The sequence below is a fragment of the Rhipicephalus sanguineus genome, chromosome 3 (assembly GCF_013339695.2).
Source record: "Rhipicephalus sanguineus isolate Rsan-2018 chromosome 3, BIME_Rsan_1.4, whole genome shotgun sequence".
Lineage (NCBI taxonomy): Eukaryota > Metazoa > Arthropoda > Arachnida > Ixodida > Ixodidae > Rhipicephalus > Rhipicephalus sanguineus.
In genome coordinates, this window is record NC_051178.1 from 70138618 (window position 1) to 70155892 (window position 17275).

The window sequence follows — 17275 nt, forward strand, 5'->3', positions numbered from 1 at the left end:
ACGTTGATGGACTACAGTGCTCGCAGAAACGTAGCCACAGTGCAGCCAGAGAACAATATGGCAGCAGCCAGTAGCACATTCCCAGCTGGCTTGTTGCCGACTAGCGGCTGGCTCTGCCATGTCTCAGTGTGGTGGGGGCAGCTACTGGTGACATGCAGCATCGACCCCACCACCTTGAATTCGTTGCGGCAACGCTTGTGGCACAATCGGCAAAAAGCAAGCAGCTCCCTCAGGTTGCTTTCAAACACGAGGAACTTGCGCTCCTCGTGTGGAGCCTCTTCTGCTTGCTCACTGCGTAGTGCAAGCACCATAACATATGAAAAGTGCAACATTGTAATCAGATATCAAAATTCTGCCTCACTGATATCGCATTTTCAAACTGTTGACATGAGGCTTCGCACAATGTTTGCTCTTCATGCCCAAAAAAGGGTAGTCTTGCAATACATTCTCTTCATGAGCCATAACAGATGAGGCAGTTTTCTATTCTGTGAAAATTATAACACAGAGCAATGCAGATGTTTTGCTTGTGATGACTGCATATAGTAGTAACCTGATAATGCTGTAGTCGAAGGACTCATGGTAGCTGCTGTCGCTTGGACGTTCTGGTGCATCCTCCTCATCAACAAGCATTTCTTCGTCGGATGGCACAGGTGTTGATTGATGAGGAGGCCGGAAGTCAGTCGGAAGTTGGGGTGGAGGTGGCTCTGTTTGTGTTGCTTTGGCAACGTGAAGCTTGATGTCTAGGTGAGCCTGTACGCCTGTAAATAAATATTATTCTGCCTGATGGTACTGGTCACAATTATAACAATGTTCTGCCTGCCTGGGATTATCACATAATCTTGGCATGTTAGCCATAATTTGAATTTTCTGGCAGAGGGCAGCATTATTAAGCAAAATAAATGGATGCTCACCAATATCCCTTGCTGCTTCCATGCCACGTGAGCACTGTGTAGCCACAGACACTCTTGCAGGATGGTGGCAGCTGCACTGGCACACTGTGGTCTGTAAATAGGGAGCATTTGAATTTACTAAAAGGATTTACGAAAATGTGTATTTCATCTGCTCAATGAACAATACTTCAGGGCTGATATTTTCCCTGCAAATAGTGAGCTAGCAATTGGAATCAATTATCATGTGTCTGGCATACTTACAAGTAGTGCTTGCAACACCTTTGTAATGCTTAGAAAAGGGGGAACTCTCATGCATACATCCTTTTTCTTTGTAGTGACCACTGCTCTCTGCCACATTGTCATTATTCCTGATCTTTGGCTCAATGCAAGGCATGCCAGCTCCATGTGCTTGAGATTCCACATTGGAAAACTTGCTTAATCATGTTTTGTGCTCAGCACAAGTGATGTTATACATTCTCATATGTATAACGACCCTGAAATGCAGTGCAGTACATGCAAAAAAAAAGCTTTTAGGGGGAGAGGGGGCACAGCAAAAGCTTTTTTAAATAAATAACTACACTTTCTGTTAATACTTTTGCTCTTTCTTCGTCCTTTGTCATCACTACAATGTGAAAATGGAAGAAAGGTGCCGACAACATTTGACTCCTTTTTTGCTACCGATGAGCGACGACTGCGATGAATAACACAGAAGTATAACTTACTGGAGGAACATCCACGGAGGTGCTGCTTGATGCAGCTGATGTTGCAGCCCCCGGTGATGACTGAACATCCATGGCATGTGGCTGTAGTAAAATCAAATCCGTGTCACATCTTTATGTGACAAATGCCAAGCGTAGTCACATTATTTCAGTAACATGCAACCTCTAGGTTGATGCACACATTTGACTGTTGCCCAAGGATTGTGTGAAGAAGAGATGTTTGGTAAATCAACAAGGGGTGAATGAAAGCTGCCTTCGTTTTTGTCGAAAGTAGCTAGTAAAATGCCCCATAACCACATTTTTTAGGGCAGGTTGTACTGACCTCTTATGCACTCAACTCGGACGGTAGATGTCTGTACCAATCATTTTAACTTATATTTTGTGAAGCATAGTGGTGCAGTAGTTGAAAGTTCAATTATAGCAATTGCACCATGATAAACAGTGCATAGGCATACTCCATCCATAGCCAGTCCTTTTTGCAGCTGATATTTGTTAATTGACAAGGAAGTTCATAGCAACGTGTGCAATGCTTCAGAAGAGCAGCTGCCAGGTGCTACTGACACAGCTGCTTGGGTTAGCAGTGAGTGGCTTGGTGCATACTTGAAATGACATTTGCTGTGAGGTGTGACTGTTAGGAATATTATTGGCGACGCCGCCAGGTTTATCACATGTAATTGTGCAGAGGAACGCTAATTTTGAAGTGTATGTTTAACTTCTTCTTTTATGCTTGTGTGCTTTATACCCTTAGGTTTTTTCTCAATAGCTCTGTGATAATTTTTCTATACATATAGATCATGCAAGGAGCCATTCACTACATGAACAAAATATAGTTGTGGCCACTTCTTATGCAGACACGCGCCCCAATCTAACGAATAATATGCACTTCTGGAGGTACCTAATCATTTAGGAACTTTAAAGCTTGACCACATTTATCTAAATATGAGCCTTCATTTCTCAGCCTGCCTAGGTAACCAAGTTGAATTACATCCAAGTGTACTTGCACCTCCTGTGAGTTTTAGAAATCTGCACATCCTCAACAGCTCAGGGAAAGAATCCTGCTACATATGTTCAAATGAGAGAGTTGAAAAGCAGCTGCTCTATTTACTTTGGGCAAGTTTTAAAAATCAGCACAAATACACAGTAAAGAAACAGAAGAACCGTACTAGTAATAAAGCTGAAGCAGTACAACTGTGCCATATTCCTTGGGTGAACTTCTAAGAAGGCATAACACAAAAAGATATAAATAAAAAGCAATACAGCTGCTACTATATAGTGTGATATGAGAAAAAACTGTTGCATTGAAGTCAGTATATTCATGCATCACGAACTTTGAACAATCTAATGGTAATTGATAGGTGGCTCAATCAAATAGGTTGAGAGGAAAAGAAATTTGAAAGGTATTGCATTTAGAATGGGCATATTACTCTACCTATAGCAATCCCGCTGCTTTTAAAAAGAAATATGACTTATTGGAGGAACATCCATGAAACTGCTACTTGATGCAGCTGATGTTGCAGCCCCCTGTGATGACGTAGCATCCGTGGCATGTGGCTGAAGCAGTAAAATCAAATCTACACTTAAAGATTTGATGAATGCCAAACAAAGTCAAGCACTATTTTGGTTAACATGCAACCTCTAGGTGACACACACGTGACTGTTGCCTGAAGATTGCGTGAAGACAAGATTGCAGGTAAATTAAGAAGGGTTGAATGAAAGTGCTTTTGTTTGTGTCGCAAGTAATAAGTGAAATGCACCATAACCACATTCTTTAGGACAGGTTATACTGGCCTCTTATGCACTCAACTCGGACGTTAAATAGGAGCTGTATGTCTGTGTGGATAATCTTAACTTATATTTTGTGAAGTGCACAGGTACAGCAGCTTAATATTACATTATAGCAGTTATGTGCTCTGCATGTCACGTCGAAAACTCCAGTGGATGTGCTTTATCTGTCATACTTCACACCCAAACATTTTAAGTGGGTATGTACTATAACAGGCGAATCGCATCCATCGCAGTATTCTGTATGAAATGCATCACCGTTTGATCAGAGAAAGCAACAGCACCTGCTGTACGTATGGAGTGCTCCACTACATCATGTACACTTACCGGAATGGTTGGCAGAAATAAGCTCGGTACTGCATCCGGGTTCAGACGTGCGCGTCCGGCTTGAAACGCCATGGCTTGCATCACGGCCGGGTTCCGAGTATAATCCTCGGCAGAAAAATGCCGTCCACATACGATTAAACGTGCGCGCTTTTCTGAAGCTGGCAAACCAATGCGCCGTAACCACGTTTGCCGACGCTCGGCATCTTCAGGAACCCGATGCATTTCACTACTGTCACCTTCGCAGCCAGCAACATCACATCGTTTGCGTTTCTTCCCTGACATGTTTAACGCAGTAAAGGCGTTTGCGAGTCGAACGAGGCAGCAGCGACGGGGCGACTGCCGTAACTTGGGCGCGGCCGCTGTGTTTCCAACGCACGTGCTTGGAGCGTAAACAGAGAGATCGGCTAAGGTCAGGGGTGCGCTGGCTGTAACTCATGTCAGCGCTGCTCGAGTTCACCGGCCGCATTCTGCGCCAGCACAGTAAACACTACTCGATGTGAATGTGGACTTCGAGCCTTGAGCACGCTCGCTCGGCGCTGTTGCTATAAGCTAAAGACTAGAAGAAAGGATCGTGGGGCATCGGGCCGGCGCGGACCCATCCCCCGGCTGTCTGCAGCTACTATGAAAATGCGAGTCTGCTTGGTCGCTGTGTCGCGGTTTCTCGGGAACGAGAGACTACGAGGAGGAGACGCCAAGTTACGGCTCGATGACATACTGAACAAACAGTAAACGGGACTCTCGCCATACAGCGAACACAGATATCCTAAACTAGCCGGCGCCAGCATTGTTATCGGAGAAATGCTGCGCCCCTGTCTCGGTCGGTCGTGAGAACGTGCCGACGATGCAGTTTCCAGCTGACGAGGCAACACTCGAACGACTGCCACTCTCAACGGCAACCGGCGATGGTCAAAAGCACAGAAATATTCACGATTTCGGCACTGCGCATGGTGAAGAAAACGCACCCACGCAACTACGAGCAGACGAGCTGTCGGTGAGACCGGAAGTGCTAATATTAATGTTTGTTCGGTGTTTTTAACGGCATAACACAATATAAACATACATATTATCAACTTATTGAGCTCAAAATTAACAACGAAAGTAATAATGAGGGTGTTATTGTGATTATAACATCAGCCAATGGTGGAGCTGTCGACAATCGCGTCATATTTTGCCGACTAATACATCATTTGTCGAGAGAAGAGGGAGCGATTTTCAGCTGACTTTGAGAATTTATTGTAAATTCCAGGCCGTGCGCATCGCTATAATATTTGGCTCGCGTGTTCTCGGGAGCCTCGACTACCGATCGGCAGCGCTTTTTGGGCATGCTCGAAAAGTGTTGCAGGGCCCCTTTAAGGTCGATTATGCGAAATGTTTTCTCACTTTAGCGAATACGGACCATATGTCGTTCATCTCATTCGCCTGCGGTTAAGCACTCATAAAAATGTTCGGTCCTAGTTGCATTAAACGCCCTTTATGTAAACTGATTATAGTCACTGTCATGCACACCTTTCTTTCACCGCTGTTTGTATTACAACGAGTGTGCTATAGACATATTGTTCACCGGCATCTGAAGAAGAACGATGTACGGCAATATTGCTGGAAGTACACAGCCTGAGACCCATGCACTGCTTTGCCTGCAGGATTCCAGCTGGCTCGCGGAGTTTCCAACACGACCCTGGCGACGCCGCCACTTGCTCTGACGGTATGTACGCCCAAGCTTAAGCGAAATGTCGAACATTATTAGCAGCGGAAGAAGCCGGAGGATAAAGATATCTTGCCTTACCTAACCCGAAAACCTTAGTTGGAACTTTTGTGTTAGGCTTACACTTAGTTGTGCTTTTGCGGTTTCGGGTAGACGAATCCAGCATAGCTGAATGTCAGTGAACGATATTTCAATATTAAGGGATACAGCGCCAGAAACACAGACTCACCAAAAACAAGGTGGAGCACTGTGTTTATAGCAGTGCAGTATCTCATAATTACTTGCTAACACACCCAGCTGAGCGCCACATTAATCTTTCAATGCATAGGTATTGGATCCTACTGTCTTTCCGAGTCGAGAAAGGAGACGAAAGTTCAGGAGAAGACATGCCTACTTGAAGATTACGAAGCACAACATTGCAATAATTCGTGATGTTTCCTTACGAAATCAATACGTTGTCCGTATATTTTCCATACATTTGACGTATGTTTCCGAAAGAATCTTACGGAAACATATTGAATGATTGGAATGGCATACCGACCGTTTCAATAGGCAGGGGCTTGAAGACATACTTTAGCGGATAATCTCACGAGAGGCAACGTTTGGACAAGTGGCCTAATCTTCCCCAAAGCAGCAACTGCCTTCCTTAGCAGCGTGTTTTTGTAGGCAGGCACGAAAGGGTAATCCTGGCATAAGCTTTGCACTCTCAACAGCTGCGCAGGATTGTCGTTGGTGGCTACGTTCAGCCAAATTGGTTACCTTGTGGTCCCGCCTGGCGATGAAAATTTCAGCTTGGCTACATGGTTACTTTTTGGCTACTTTTGAGCTTCTGCCCTGGCGCGTGAAGTAGCACTTCTTATCATTTGCCGATGAAATACAGTGCTTTCGAGCTTTTACGAAGTGTGAGCCGATCTGCGCTCGCGTCGTCCCCGCCACCAGCAGACTGGTGTGCATTGTGGCACCCAAAACAAAACGAGCGTCGCGCCTGAAAATTTGGAGTTGCGAATTTGCGTGCATGTTGCAAACGCGTGGCCACCACGCTGCTCGCGCTGCCCTCCATCTATGCTAGTGCTACTCGCATATTTCTAATTTTGGCGTGTAGCGCGTGTTGTCGTCTGAACTGGAGAAAGACAGCTATGCTCAACAAACTGAAGCATGGTTATTCATCTTCGACCATATTTCACTATATAGACCGGGACTGGCGTTCTGTAAAGCCTACTTATCAAATTCTCTCTGCCTCTTCAAGAAAAAATTGCGTTAACGTTTAATTTTCCTCTTAATTTCTTAGCGGGAATGTCCCAAAAATCCATTGTATCTTGCAAGAACTCCCCCTATTCTACGTAAACTATATGCAGGAGCATTATTTATGTAGCAGCCGAATTTTTTATCATTCATTCAATTATTTGCACATTTTCTGTGGATTGAAGACCAAGTAAGAGGAAAAAAATTGTGCACCTATTTTTTTAGTTTTTCTTAGTCAAGGTAGTATTACTTATTTTCAATAGCAAGAATTGTCCCCATAGCGCTATTTCAGTTCTGTTTGACCATAAATTTGGCCATAAAATTAAATAGCATTGCTAATTTGGCTATTTTTAGCTTGAGTTCTGGCACCCGGTCAAATCCGCTCTACGGTAACCCTGCAGCTGTGCGAAATTCCCGACCGCGTCGTTTTAATTATTGCGGTCAGAAAGCACTAATAATCGTCGATATGTTGCGCATTATCCTTCACAAAATTGCGCAGGTATTTCTTTTTTTTCGAAATTGAGACGCTGCCTATGCTACTCGGGAAACTGCTGTAAATGGCAGATGTTACTCCTCCGACCGGATGCGAAAGCTCGAGTCCCGCGCAAGGATCTTGTCGTCCAATCACATTAACGTTTACAGGTGTCATGAACCGCTTCAAGTAGTCATCAAAGGGCCTCAGTATCGCAGTTTGTTGCCTGACGAATGGACTTCCCCAAAAAATGTCGAATCAATGAAGAGCGTGCCGAGTTACACGGGTATGCAGCGCACTTTAATCGCTTTCTCTCTTTTCATGTCCCCACGAGCGCGCTGGATGCTAAGCAGGGAGGGATGGCACGGGGGAAATAAGTTACGTCCAAGCGCGTCGTTATGTTGAGAGCGCGTGATGAAACGCCATTGCTGTCTGCCGTTAATTTTGCGGGCGAGTATGGCTCACCGAGTAATGTGAGTAGATCAGTGAGCGCTGCGCCGGCAATTTGCGGCACCCCGTGGCAAGAAGCGCATCTGATCCAAACGCCTCACTTGCTTTATGTCAGCTGATAGCATGCTACCCGCTGCTCGACGTCAAGCAGCAAGCGCTTGCAGCGCCGAATAGAGTGAGGACGGGCATCTGCTTGAAAGCAGGGCGCCTGAGAAAATGGCGATTTCGCGCTACACTCTTTTAGGGGCGTAGCTCCTCTTAGCCTTGTCACGTCTCCGTTGTCCGGCGTATCTCCCGGCAGCCGGCAGTAAACGGCAGTATCTGTCCGGTGGTGGTGGTGGTGGTGCGCGGCGTGACCATCCTTACTGCGCATGCGCATACCCTCTCCACACACCTCCTCTCCACTCCCCCTCACCATTCCCCATGTCCTCTACCCCTCTCCCCTTTTTCCTCTCCCCTTCCCCTTTCCACTCTTCATCTGAAACGCGGGCTAGACATGCCGAAATTCTCTCCTGCGCAACGCCGCGATGAGCTCGAGCGCATGCGCGTCCCCTCCGCTTCCCTCTCCACTCCTACTCTGCCCCCCTCTCGCCCGCCTGTCGACCGCGCTCCCCGCTCGCCCTGTGAGAATTAACGGCCAGGCTAGATGGAAGATACGACGCGCGTAGCGTCCCTCTTCGCGTTCCACGACGCGAGGTCGGTAGCATGCCCAACGAACGCCAACGGAACGCGATCGTGCAAGTGCTCCGGCTTCGCATCGCCTCATGGTCCTCCAACGGTCCCCCCCCCCTATCTTGCCTCGCGGCGCAGCGGCGCCGACGCAGGCAGCGTCGCTGCCTGCGTCTTGATTGAAAAAACCGACTGCTCGCGCTGCCCAACCGTTCACTGACCACCCCGTATATATAGGCACTGGATTTTGACCTCCAAGGTAGTGCGTGTGTGCGATTTCTCCTGTGCGTGATTAAACAATGAAAATTCATAGCGTACATGTAAAATTAAAGTGAGCTGCAAGTCGCCATAACTCTCATCGAACCTTTAGTATAAACGCGCCCGATCTCACGTCGGTGATGATGTACTGGGCAGAATTCACGGAAGATTCGCGGTTTACCGATGAACCTCCGCAGCTTCGCCCACTCATCATAATTCACTCCGTGGATATGCTGTGATTTTTTAGAGGCGAAGCTCCTTAAGGCGGCACCCGTTCGTCCCTCGTAGTCGTCGTGGTCGTAGTAGTGAGTAACAAGTCTTACGCTTTGACCTCCAAGGTGGTGCCGGTGGGAGATTTCTCCTGTGCGTTGTTGAACAATAAAAAATTCGCAGCGTGCGCGTTAACTAAAAGCCGAATTCTTCTGTCTCTCATTCCCCATTAGCAGCCATTGGCATGTTCCAGTAGGAAACGTTAGTAGAAGTAGAAGTGTAAGTGTTAGCTAAAAGCCGACTTCTTCTGTCTCTCATTAGCAGCCATTGTTTACCTCCAAGGTAGTGCCTGGTGAGATTTCTCCTGTGCGTGATTAAACAATAAAAATTTTGTTCAAAACGCCGTTGATTGATGAAATAAACCAACGAAAGACGCCAGATGTTTTGTAAAAGCAGAACGAAAGAACGCCAGATGTTTTTCTTAAAGTGTAGTAGTAGTAGTTGCATGTAGCCACCTCGCCCGATCGTCAACGGGCGAGGTGGACCGGCAACGGCGCGAGGACCCTGCCGTACGAGAGTTAAATCACACTAAAAGACATACTTTGCGGGCGATACACTCTAGTGAGCTTTCAACTTTTCGTCTTAATGTACATGATAAAGAAATTATTTCTACGAAAAACGCAAGGCACACCTTGAGCAATATGTTTGGTTTTGGGACGCTAAATGGAACCATGAGGCGATGCGAAGCCGGAGCACTTGCACGATCGCGTTCCGTTGGCTTTCGTTGGGCATGCTACCGACCTCGCGTCGTGGAACGCGCGTCCTGTCTTCCCTCTAGCCTTGCCTTTAATTCGCACAGGGCGAGCGGGGAATGCGGTCGCTCTTGGCGCTCTTTCGCTCGGGAGCGGACTTCTTCCTTGCATTTCACCGATCACAAGTGATAATGAAGGGACCACGTAAACCAACAGTACAATAAAAGTTTGATGTTTAATATATACACGATGTTTCACACTCTTTATATTATGTACTGGGCGCATTTCACGGAAGAGTTTCACGGTTTACAGATGATTCCCTCCGTAGCTTCGCCCCACTCATCATCATTCACCCCGTGGATATGCTGTGATTTTTTTCCCATTTGGCAATTGCGCGCTACACTTTCTATTCCCTTTCCCCAATCCCTCAGTGCAGGGTACCCAACCAGAAGTTTTCCTTGTTAACCTCCCTGCCTTCTCCTTTTCTTTTTTCCTTCCTTCCTCGCACTAAACTTCTAGGTTGTCCTTGGCGCGCACGACTCCAAGATTTCGCTGGGAAGTTCATTGCGACTTCTCCTATACAAAGAATGTGTATTCTCACTGATCCTAAGGAGTGGTTTATGACCGCTTTACTGTATGTACCATTTCAGCCTTTCCATAAAAGAATTCAAGTGAAACCCCCATTGATATTCATGACGATAACTCATTGTTAAGGCCGCGAATACATTTACTCACGTTCAGCGAAGTACTGAATGTATACTTTTCTCTCAGGGCCTGAGCAACCGACCATAACCAGAAGTAGCCGTTTCACAACTCCGTCGTCCTGCAGCGGCGGCTATTTTCGACTGTCAGTACAAGCTGCGCGGGCTTCGAGAAAACCATGCAGCAACAAGACACGGGGTGAGTCCGTATGCTTGGAGGGTTCTCTTCAGTGAAATCAATTCGTAGAGGAGGCATCGAGCAGTTTTTACGGTTTTCACATGAGACTTTCCCAGGAATGTAGATAGATAGATAGATAGATAGATAGATAGATAGATAGATAGATAGATAGATAGATAGATAGATAGATAGATAGATAGATAGATAGATAGATAGATAGATAGATAGATAGATAGATAGATAGATAGATAGATAGATAGATAGATAGATAGCATCGAGAGTTACACGGTGGACAAACATTCCGTCTGCTGCCCTGCACTGGGGAATGAATAAGTGTAGACGGAAATGTGAGTAAGGAAAATTTGGCAGATCCCACACATTGTGGGAATCGATTTCATGCGAAGCAGTCAGCGAGTAGCTGCCTATGTTGCTCTGTTTTTTTTTCTTTGTGTCAAATGTTAAGAGGTGGACCGAAATGTTTGGTAAATTGGGTGTCGTGGGCTTTCGTTGGCTTTCCAGGCACGTCGGCTGCACTGACGCCTGAAGGGTAGCTTATATTCTGATGTATAGCCAGCACACATGCTAAAACACAGCCGCCAGTTTCACAGAAACGGAGTGCACGCTACGTTGCGATAGCGTGCATGTCGTCATTTGCGATCGTTGCTGTATTCCTCCGGCGTCGATGAAACTGTAGCTTGCTGAGTTGTAGGAATACACAAGTTACGTTTATTACATTGCTATAACGGCGGATAACCAACGCTGCCAAAACAATAGACGATACCCTCGCTCTGTTTTAGAATACTTGACTGCCACTCAGAAGGCCTGGGTTGGACTACAACTCGAATCCCGAATTTTATCCCTTACGTCCATCGGAACGTTTAGGAGCTTGCTCGCCAAGCTTCTTATGCTCGCGCCTTGTCCATGCGCGGCGTGCCCGCCGGCGGCTCACTACTTCTAATTGGTCCCGCCAGGAGCGCAGCTGCGCTCTCTCTGGTGATTTCAAGAATGCTCACTAGATAGCGCGCCGCCGCTCAAGGCGGCACACACCACGCACGGCGCAAGCGCTACTTAGGTGACTGCTCGAGGATACATCTCCGCAGCATCCACACCCCAGCCAAGGCAGCAGGGCGACGGGCTCGACGCCAAGACCCTGCGGTGAGAGCCAGGGAGGCCGAATCGAAGAGCGCTCGCCGTCAAGCAAACCAGGAGCTGCAGGCCAGCGAAGCAGAAGAGAGGTGGGTGCGCCGTCAAGCGGACCCTACGGTGAGAGGTCGCAAAGCAGAAGCAGCTCGGGCTCGATGCCAACACCCTGCGGTGAGAGCCCGGGAGGCCGAAGCGAAGAGGGCTCGCCGTCAAGCAAACCCGGAGGTGCGGGCCAGCGAAGCGCGCCGTCAAGCGGACCCTGCGGTGAGAGGTCGCAAAGCAGAAGCAGAACGGAAGCGGTGGCAAGAGAACACCGAAGAAGTGCGGGCGCGGGATGCCGCGACTAAGCGCCAAAAGCGGTCGCTACCTGAGGTTGGCGGCGCCGACGCGACCTTCAAGCGCGATTTCCTCGACCACACGTTCGGCCACAGCTGCAAGGTATGCGACCGCTTGTGGTTCGACAATAACATGACCATAATCGCGAGCATCCGCAACGAGCAGTCCCGCGCCAACGCCGTCGCAGTCTTTCAAAGAGAGTTCCCTGTCGCTGCCACGTCATCGGCCCCGCCGACAGACTCCAGTACGTACAGAGTTTGCTCCACGTGTAAAGGCGCTCTGGTGGCGGGAAAAGTCCCTACGATGAGTGTTACGCACGGGTACTGATATCCTCCCCTGCCCTCTCACCTGCCTGCTCTCAACCCCGTTGAAGAACGCCTGATAACTCCGTCTGCCATTTATGAGCGTCAGGCGTTTGACTCACGGCAGCGGCCAGTACAGCATAAAGGGGCAGGTGGTTAATGTGCCGATCGACGTGGCCAAGACTGTGCAGTGCCTGCCGCGGAACGTGCCCGACGACGCCGCCTTTGACGTACACATCAAGCGCCGGCTCGTTAACAAGCCTTCCTACAGAAAAGGTCTCGTCAAGAAACGCCACGTGCATGCCTGGCTGAAGCATCTCGAACAGTCACCATTATATACAAATACCTTAAAATCAAGATCTGCTGGAGCCACCTCGTGGCACGACAGGAAGACGACGGGAAGGTATACGATGACGAGATCGAGGCGGCGCCTGAAGTCACCGACCTCGACGATCCTTTACAGGCTGCCATAGCACTCAACCTCATGAGTCACACGATGTTCATTGACGATGCGGCCATTGTGAGCACGAAGAAGGACGAGTTCTTTGGCGGCGCCGAAGAACATATAGTGCATCCAACCGTACATTAATAAACATTGTGTATGTAATGCACATATAACAACGTTGCGACGTCTATATATGATGGTAGAAGAATGTGTACGATCATTCGCGGGTTACCCGATCACCTTCGAGCAAGCTCCTCTAACATCATTCACTTCGTGGATATGGCGGTGAATGTTTTGCTCATAAAGAATGCACCCAACGCCAGCACCGGATTTGCTCCGTGTTCGCAGAGCACGCTGACCGAAGAAAGCAATAGAAAAGAAAAGGGGGAAGGATACGGGATTGTAAAGCGAAGGGCAGACGTGGCATGCGGACTATGAGTACTTCGGCGCACACTGCCTTGCGAAGCTTGCAAATAGATGCCGGTTGGAATCTTTGCGCCGATCGAGTCTCCTGTGGCGGTACTGATTCGCCGCAGACGCGCGCAGCAACATCTCTGGAATTTATACGTAAATCATTGCTTTCATCGATCTGCAACACCGACACGCTAATGTTGATCAATCATACCCTCTCGCGGGTGCGCGACGTCGGGCGTCTCTTTTAAAATGCAAATATTGGAACATACTGTTCTGCAAAAATAGCCTATGTTGCAGGCGGGCAACTAAATTGCACGGAGAAATAAGAACTGAGGTTGAAGAGCGCCTTTGCAAGCGCCGATCATTTCCCGACCAAAGCACAGTGCCGATCTTGTTGACGACACAAGTTGGCGCCGGTACATTCTTTTTCTTCGTTCAGATAACTCACAAATTCGATTAAAAATAGAGTGAGCTTGTTACCGGCATTCTCATGGCTCCCTCGTTTCCTGAACAGCGCACGGAGCACTGGGAAGTCATAGCAGAACGAAGATAGGGAGACCAGTAGCTAGCACCTGAAAGGCTGCGATTTGCGACAAGTTTCGTTTTTGCGACCACCAAAACATGACGATTGGGCTTATGGGATTGTCGACAGATGACGCTGCACATTTTGAATATCCCCTATAATAATAATAAACGCTGGTCGGACGGACGCTGAATTTTCGCTTCCTTAAACATGTCGTGGTTTCGCTTTCATATGCTTCCACCAGAAGCCCCGTCTCGGAGCTCGTGCAATGTACTCTGTAGGTGCGGCGATCCATGTTTCGGGCAACGTTTCGAAATATATGGCAAATGAATTTGTTATTAGATGGAATGCTCTACTACGCTATGTCTCCCAGGGTCATTTATTGCGTCGCAATGACATTGAGCCGCCAGAGCGCAAGTGTGGCTGGCGTGACGTCACGCCACGTGAACCGCTGAGCAGAGCCTTGTTACTGTGGCACCATGTCACTAGAAACCACCAACCGACGCTGGCGTGCTTTTCCACCATCGATTGTATGGCGCGTACGCCATCGTTGTATGGTGTATGGCGCTTCGCCCCAAGCTGTTGTCCGTATCTAGAAAAATCTGTGTGATTGCCATTTTGCTGTCGCTGGGAGTACATTGGTTCCTAGCAATGCGTTCTTTTTAACTGCAAGGTTCCCGCTGGCAGGTTGGAGGGCCAACGCAAGGCGCCCTACAGTGCACATTTCTCCTACTGTATGTATTGAAAGTTCTTCAACCACAAGTACTGCGCGAGCATGTAGTACTTCTTGCATGCCATTGACGAAGTTATAGATGCTGTTATTGGGCCATTTTCAGTACGCGTGGTCTCTAGATCGCAGGCTGGAGACATGTCGTGGTCTCCTTTCCTCCGTACTCCTCTAATTAGCGGTGTAGCTTGTCAATGATAGTCTGCCACAATTTCACCGAAGTGTTTCCTAGTCCGGAACAGAAAATTGTATAGTATGGTTAAAATTCAGCTGTAATTCTCGACGTTAACCCGTCTGATCGTGAGCCATTTTTATGGTTTCTTAATCGGAAGACTGAACTGAATTATTGGCGGCCTCACTATATTTACCCATCGAAATCATTGTTCCACCGATTACTCACATTTCACGTGAATGGCGCTCTCTTGCTATCTCTCATTCATGCACCGTTAGACAGCCAACAGCACAATCATCATCAGCACTGGTGATGAGCCGCAGCACTCGAAAGGCTGCCGCGGTCGTGGACGTTACGAAATATAAGTAATCACGTGGTGGCGATCGGCCGCCAATGCTTTCGACACTAAAGGTGTCAAAAAACAGCGAAAGCTTTAGTAGCCAAAGGGAACCCTCTGCAGTGCTTCTATTGGCAGCTCATCTCGTAAAGTACGACGACGGACAAAATTGAATTCAGAAAAAAGAAACTCAATCGACGCTTAGGGCTCTCGTATATCCTTTCAGGCCCGTAGCCAGCCCCCCCCCCCCCCCCCCGAAATTTTTTATATATGGTGTTTTACCGAAAATAAATAATGAAAATAGGCGTTTTGCTCAAATAGTCAAAGTTTTCAGCAAGTGGGCCCCCCCCCCCTCCGAAAAAAATTCCTGGCTACGGGCCTGATCCTTGTATCCGGAGAAGTGTATTATTACGTAGCGAGAGTGCTTTCGACGAGGTACGAAGGTGTTCGCACAACAACAGGGCCCGTCACAGGGCCCCTTATGCATTCATCTGAGACGGCTCAAAGGCGAAAGCCATCGTCTTGTTCTTCGCAGTCGATCTATTGATCGTGCCCCGCCACCCTTCGAAAACTTTCTGCACCTGACGTGGTTTTACACTGCTTTCAAGATCGGAGGCACGTGAGCTGGTTTTGCATTGCGTCCCTGATCAGGCAACCTTTGACGAAGCTACAGTGAAATGTGATGACGTCATCGTGTGACGTTACGCTACGTGACGTCAATGGGACGTCATAACAAAGCCGCGAATTTTGGTCATCTGTGACGTTATGGCGACGTCATCTCGTGATCATTTTTTGCATCACTCGTCCCCGACGCCGCAGGACGCGAGAGGCCGCCGAAGCGGGACGCCGGCGGTAACATTTCGCGTTTGATGAGGCACCTAAGGCTATCTTCATATTAAGATAAAAGACTGCCCTGCGGTAAACTAGGGAACAAAGCATTGTGCTGTCCACACTTCATTGTGCAGTCTTGCTTGCATCGTAGGCGTGGAGCCATATAGCGAGCACAAATTTAGGCGCGCTCCTTTCCTATTTTAGCAATGAGATCTGTTAAATCTCTTATTGCGTTCCTTACGATTCAAAGGAACTTTTCAACCGGCAGCGCTGGTGTCTGTTTTTCTTACAGCCAACTTTTGAAGCACTTTTTTATTGTCGTAATTTCTTGGTGCTCAATAAATCGAGACAAGTGCTCAAATACAATTAAGTAGTGCCGCATATTGGAGTGTGACAGCCCCTGTTTTATTAACACAGATGTGAGCGACAACGAAGGAACTGGCGTCCAGCATCCGCCCGCCAGCAGAAGCGGCGAGCACTTAATGCCCAGTACAAGCCGGGCTGGCATGGAGCAGCCATTACATACATCGAAAAAGCACTCAAGGCGAGTACACGAACGAATTTCCCGAGATGGAACTCTGAAATTATCTGGTTGATGCAATACATGCAATAAGAAACGTGGTACGGGGCTCACATTGCAAGTGTTGTGAGCGCGGCTGAACGCTTCAAGCTAACTACTGACTTCGTGACAAACACAAACGGGCTAATATTACCATATCTGACTAGAAATTCAAAATACAGGAACGACAATTGCGAGGAATTACTGATGTGCCTCACCGCCTTTGCTGCCTGCCTTGGCTACGCGAGGCGCTGGCTGGCACTCCAAGGGATCACACGTACACAAATACCAATAAAGTGGACAGCGAAGAGGCTTCCATCGTAGCTCAATGTATAGAGCATCGGACGCGTAATTCAAAGGTTGTGGGTTCGGATCTCACCGACGGGAAAGGTACTTCTTCGTCCACTTCAATTCATTTCAATATACGTGATACCCCGTAAGGGCGTCTGCGCAAGCAGGCGTTTGGTGTGTAGCGACACCACGGACCCGAGCTAACGGGGGGCTTTCGACCCCCTCCCACGCCTAGCCGTGCGTGGCTTTGCCGTGTCCGGGGCAAAGGGGATCCTGGGGGTTGAGCCAACGCCGGGTGTTTGGACCGCTAAGGCCCCACGGCAGAGGCAACATACCCCTTTGGCCCCGGCTTCACGTAGACGGCACCCCTGGGCTGACCCACCCAGGGGAAATCGGCGGTCGCCTTTTCCTATCGCCCTCTCTGATCTTTCACTTTCCTATCTTCTTTCCTTGCTGTCCTGTCTCCTATTACCTTCAGTTACTTCCCAATTTTCGTAGGCGGCCTTGGTTAACCTTGTGCAAATAGCCAACCTTGGCCTATGCGCATTGGGTTATAGTAGCGGTACACGGCTGGCGTCTGCATCTTTTCCATATCGTGAATCGTGTAGCGTCCCCTTGTTGGGCTCCATGGTGCGTGGCCGCCATCGCTGCTGAATCAAATTCCGCTATCATGCATAGAGCTTTCCCACTGATAACAGATCGTACCGCTTCAAAGCGTGTACGCACCGATGAACTGAACTTCCTCACTCGACCTAAAGAAGTATTCCCCCACTATCACGTAGTGCACTGTGATAAAACTGAGAAAACAGCTAGAACCGTATCGCCTTTTGTAGTATCTAGAAC

The 17275-nt window shown here is 48.2% G+C and overlaps 1 long non-coding RNA gene across 1 annotated transcript in view; it reads left to right on the forward strand.

The window, feature by feature from the left end:
- Positions 1-10313, forward strand: part of LOC125757611 (uncharacterized) — a 41827-nt gene extending 31514 nt beyond the window's left edge. The window contains exons 2-3 of the long non-coding RNA XR_007415350.1: positions 5359-5420; positions 10245-10313. This is a non-coding gene — a long non-coding RNA (uncharacterized LOC125757611). The remainder of the gene's footprint in view (positions 1-5358; positions 5421-10244) is intronic.
- The last annotated feature ends 6962 nt before the right edge of the window (positions 10314-17275 follow it).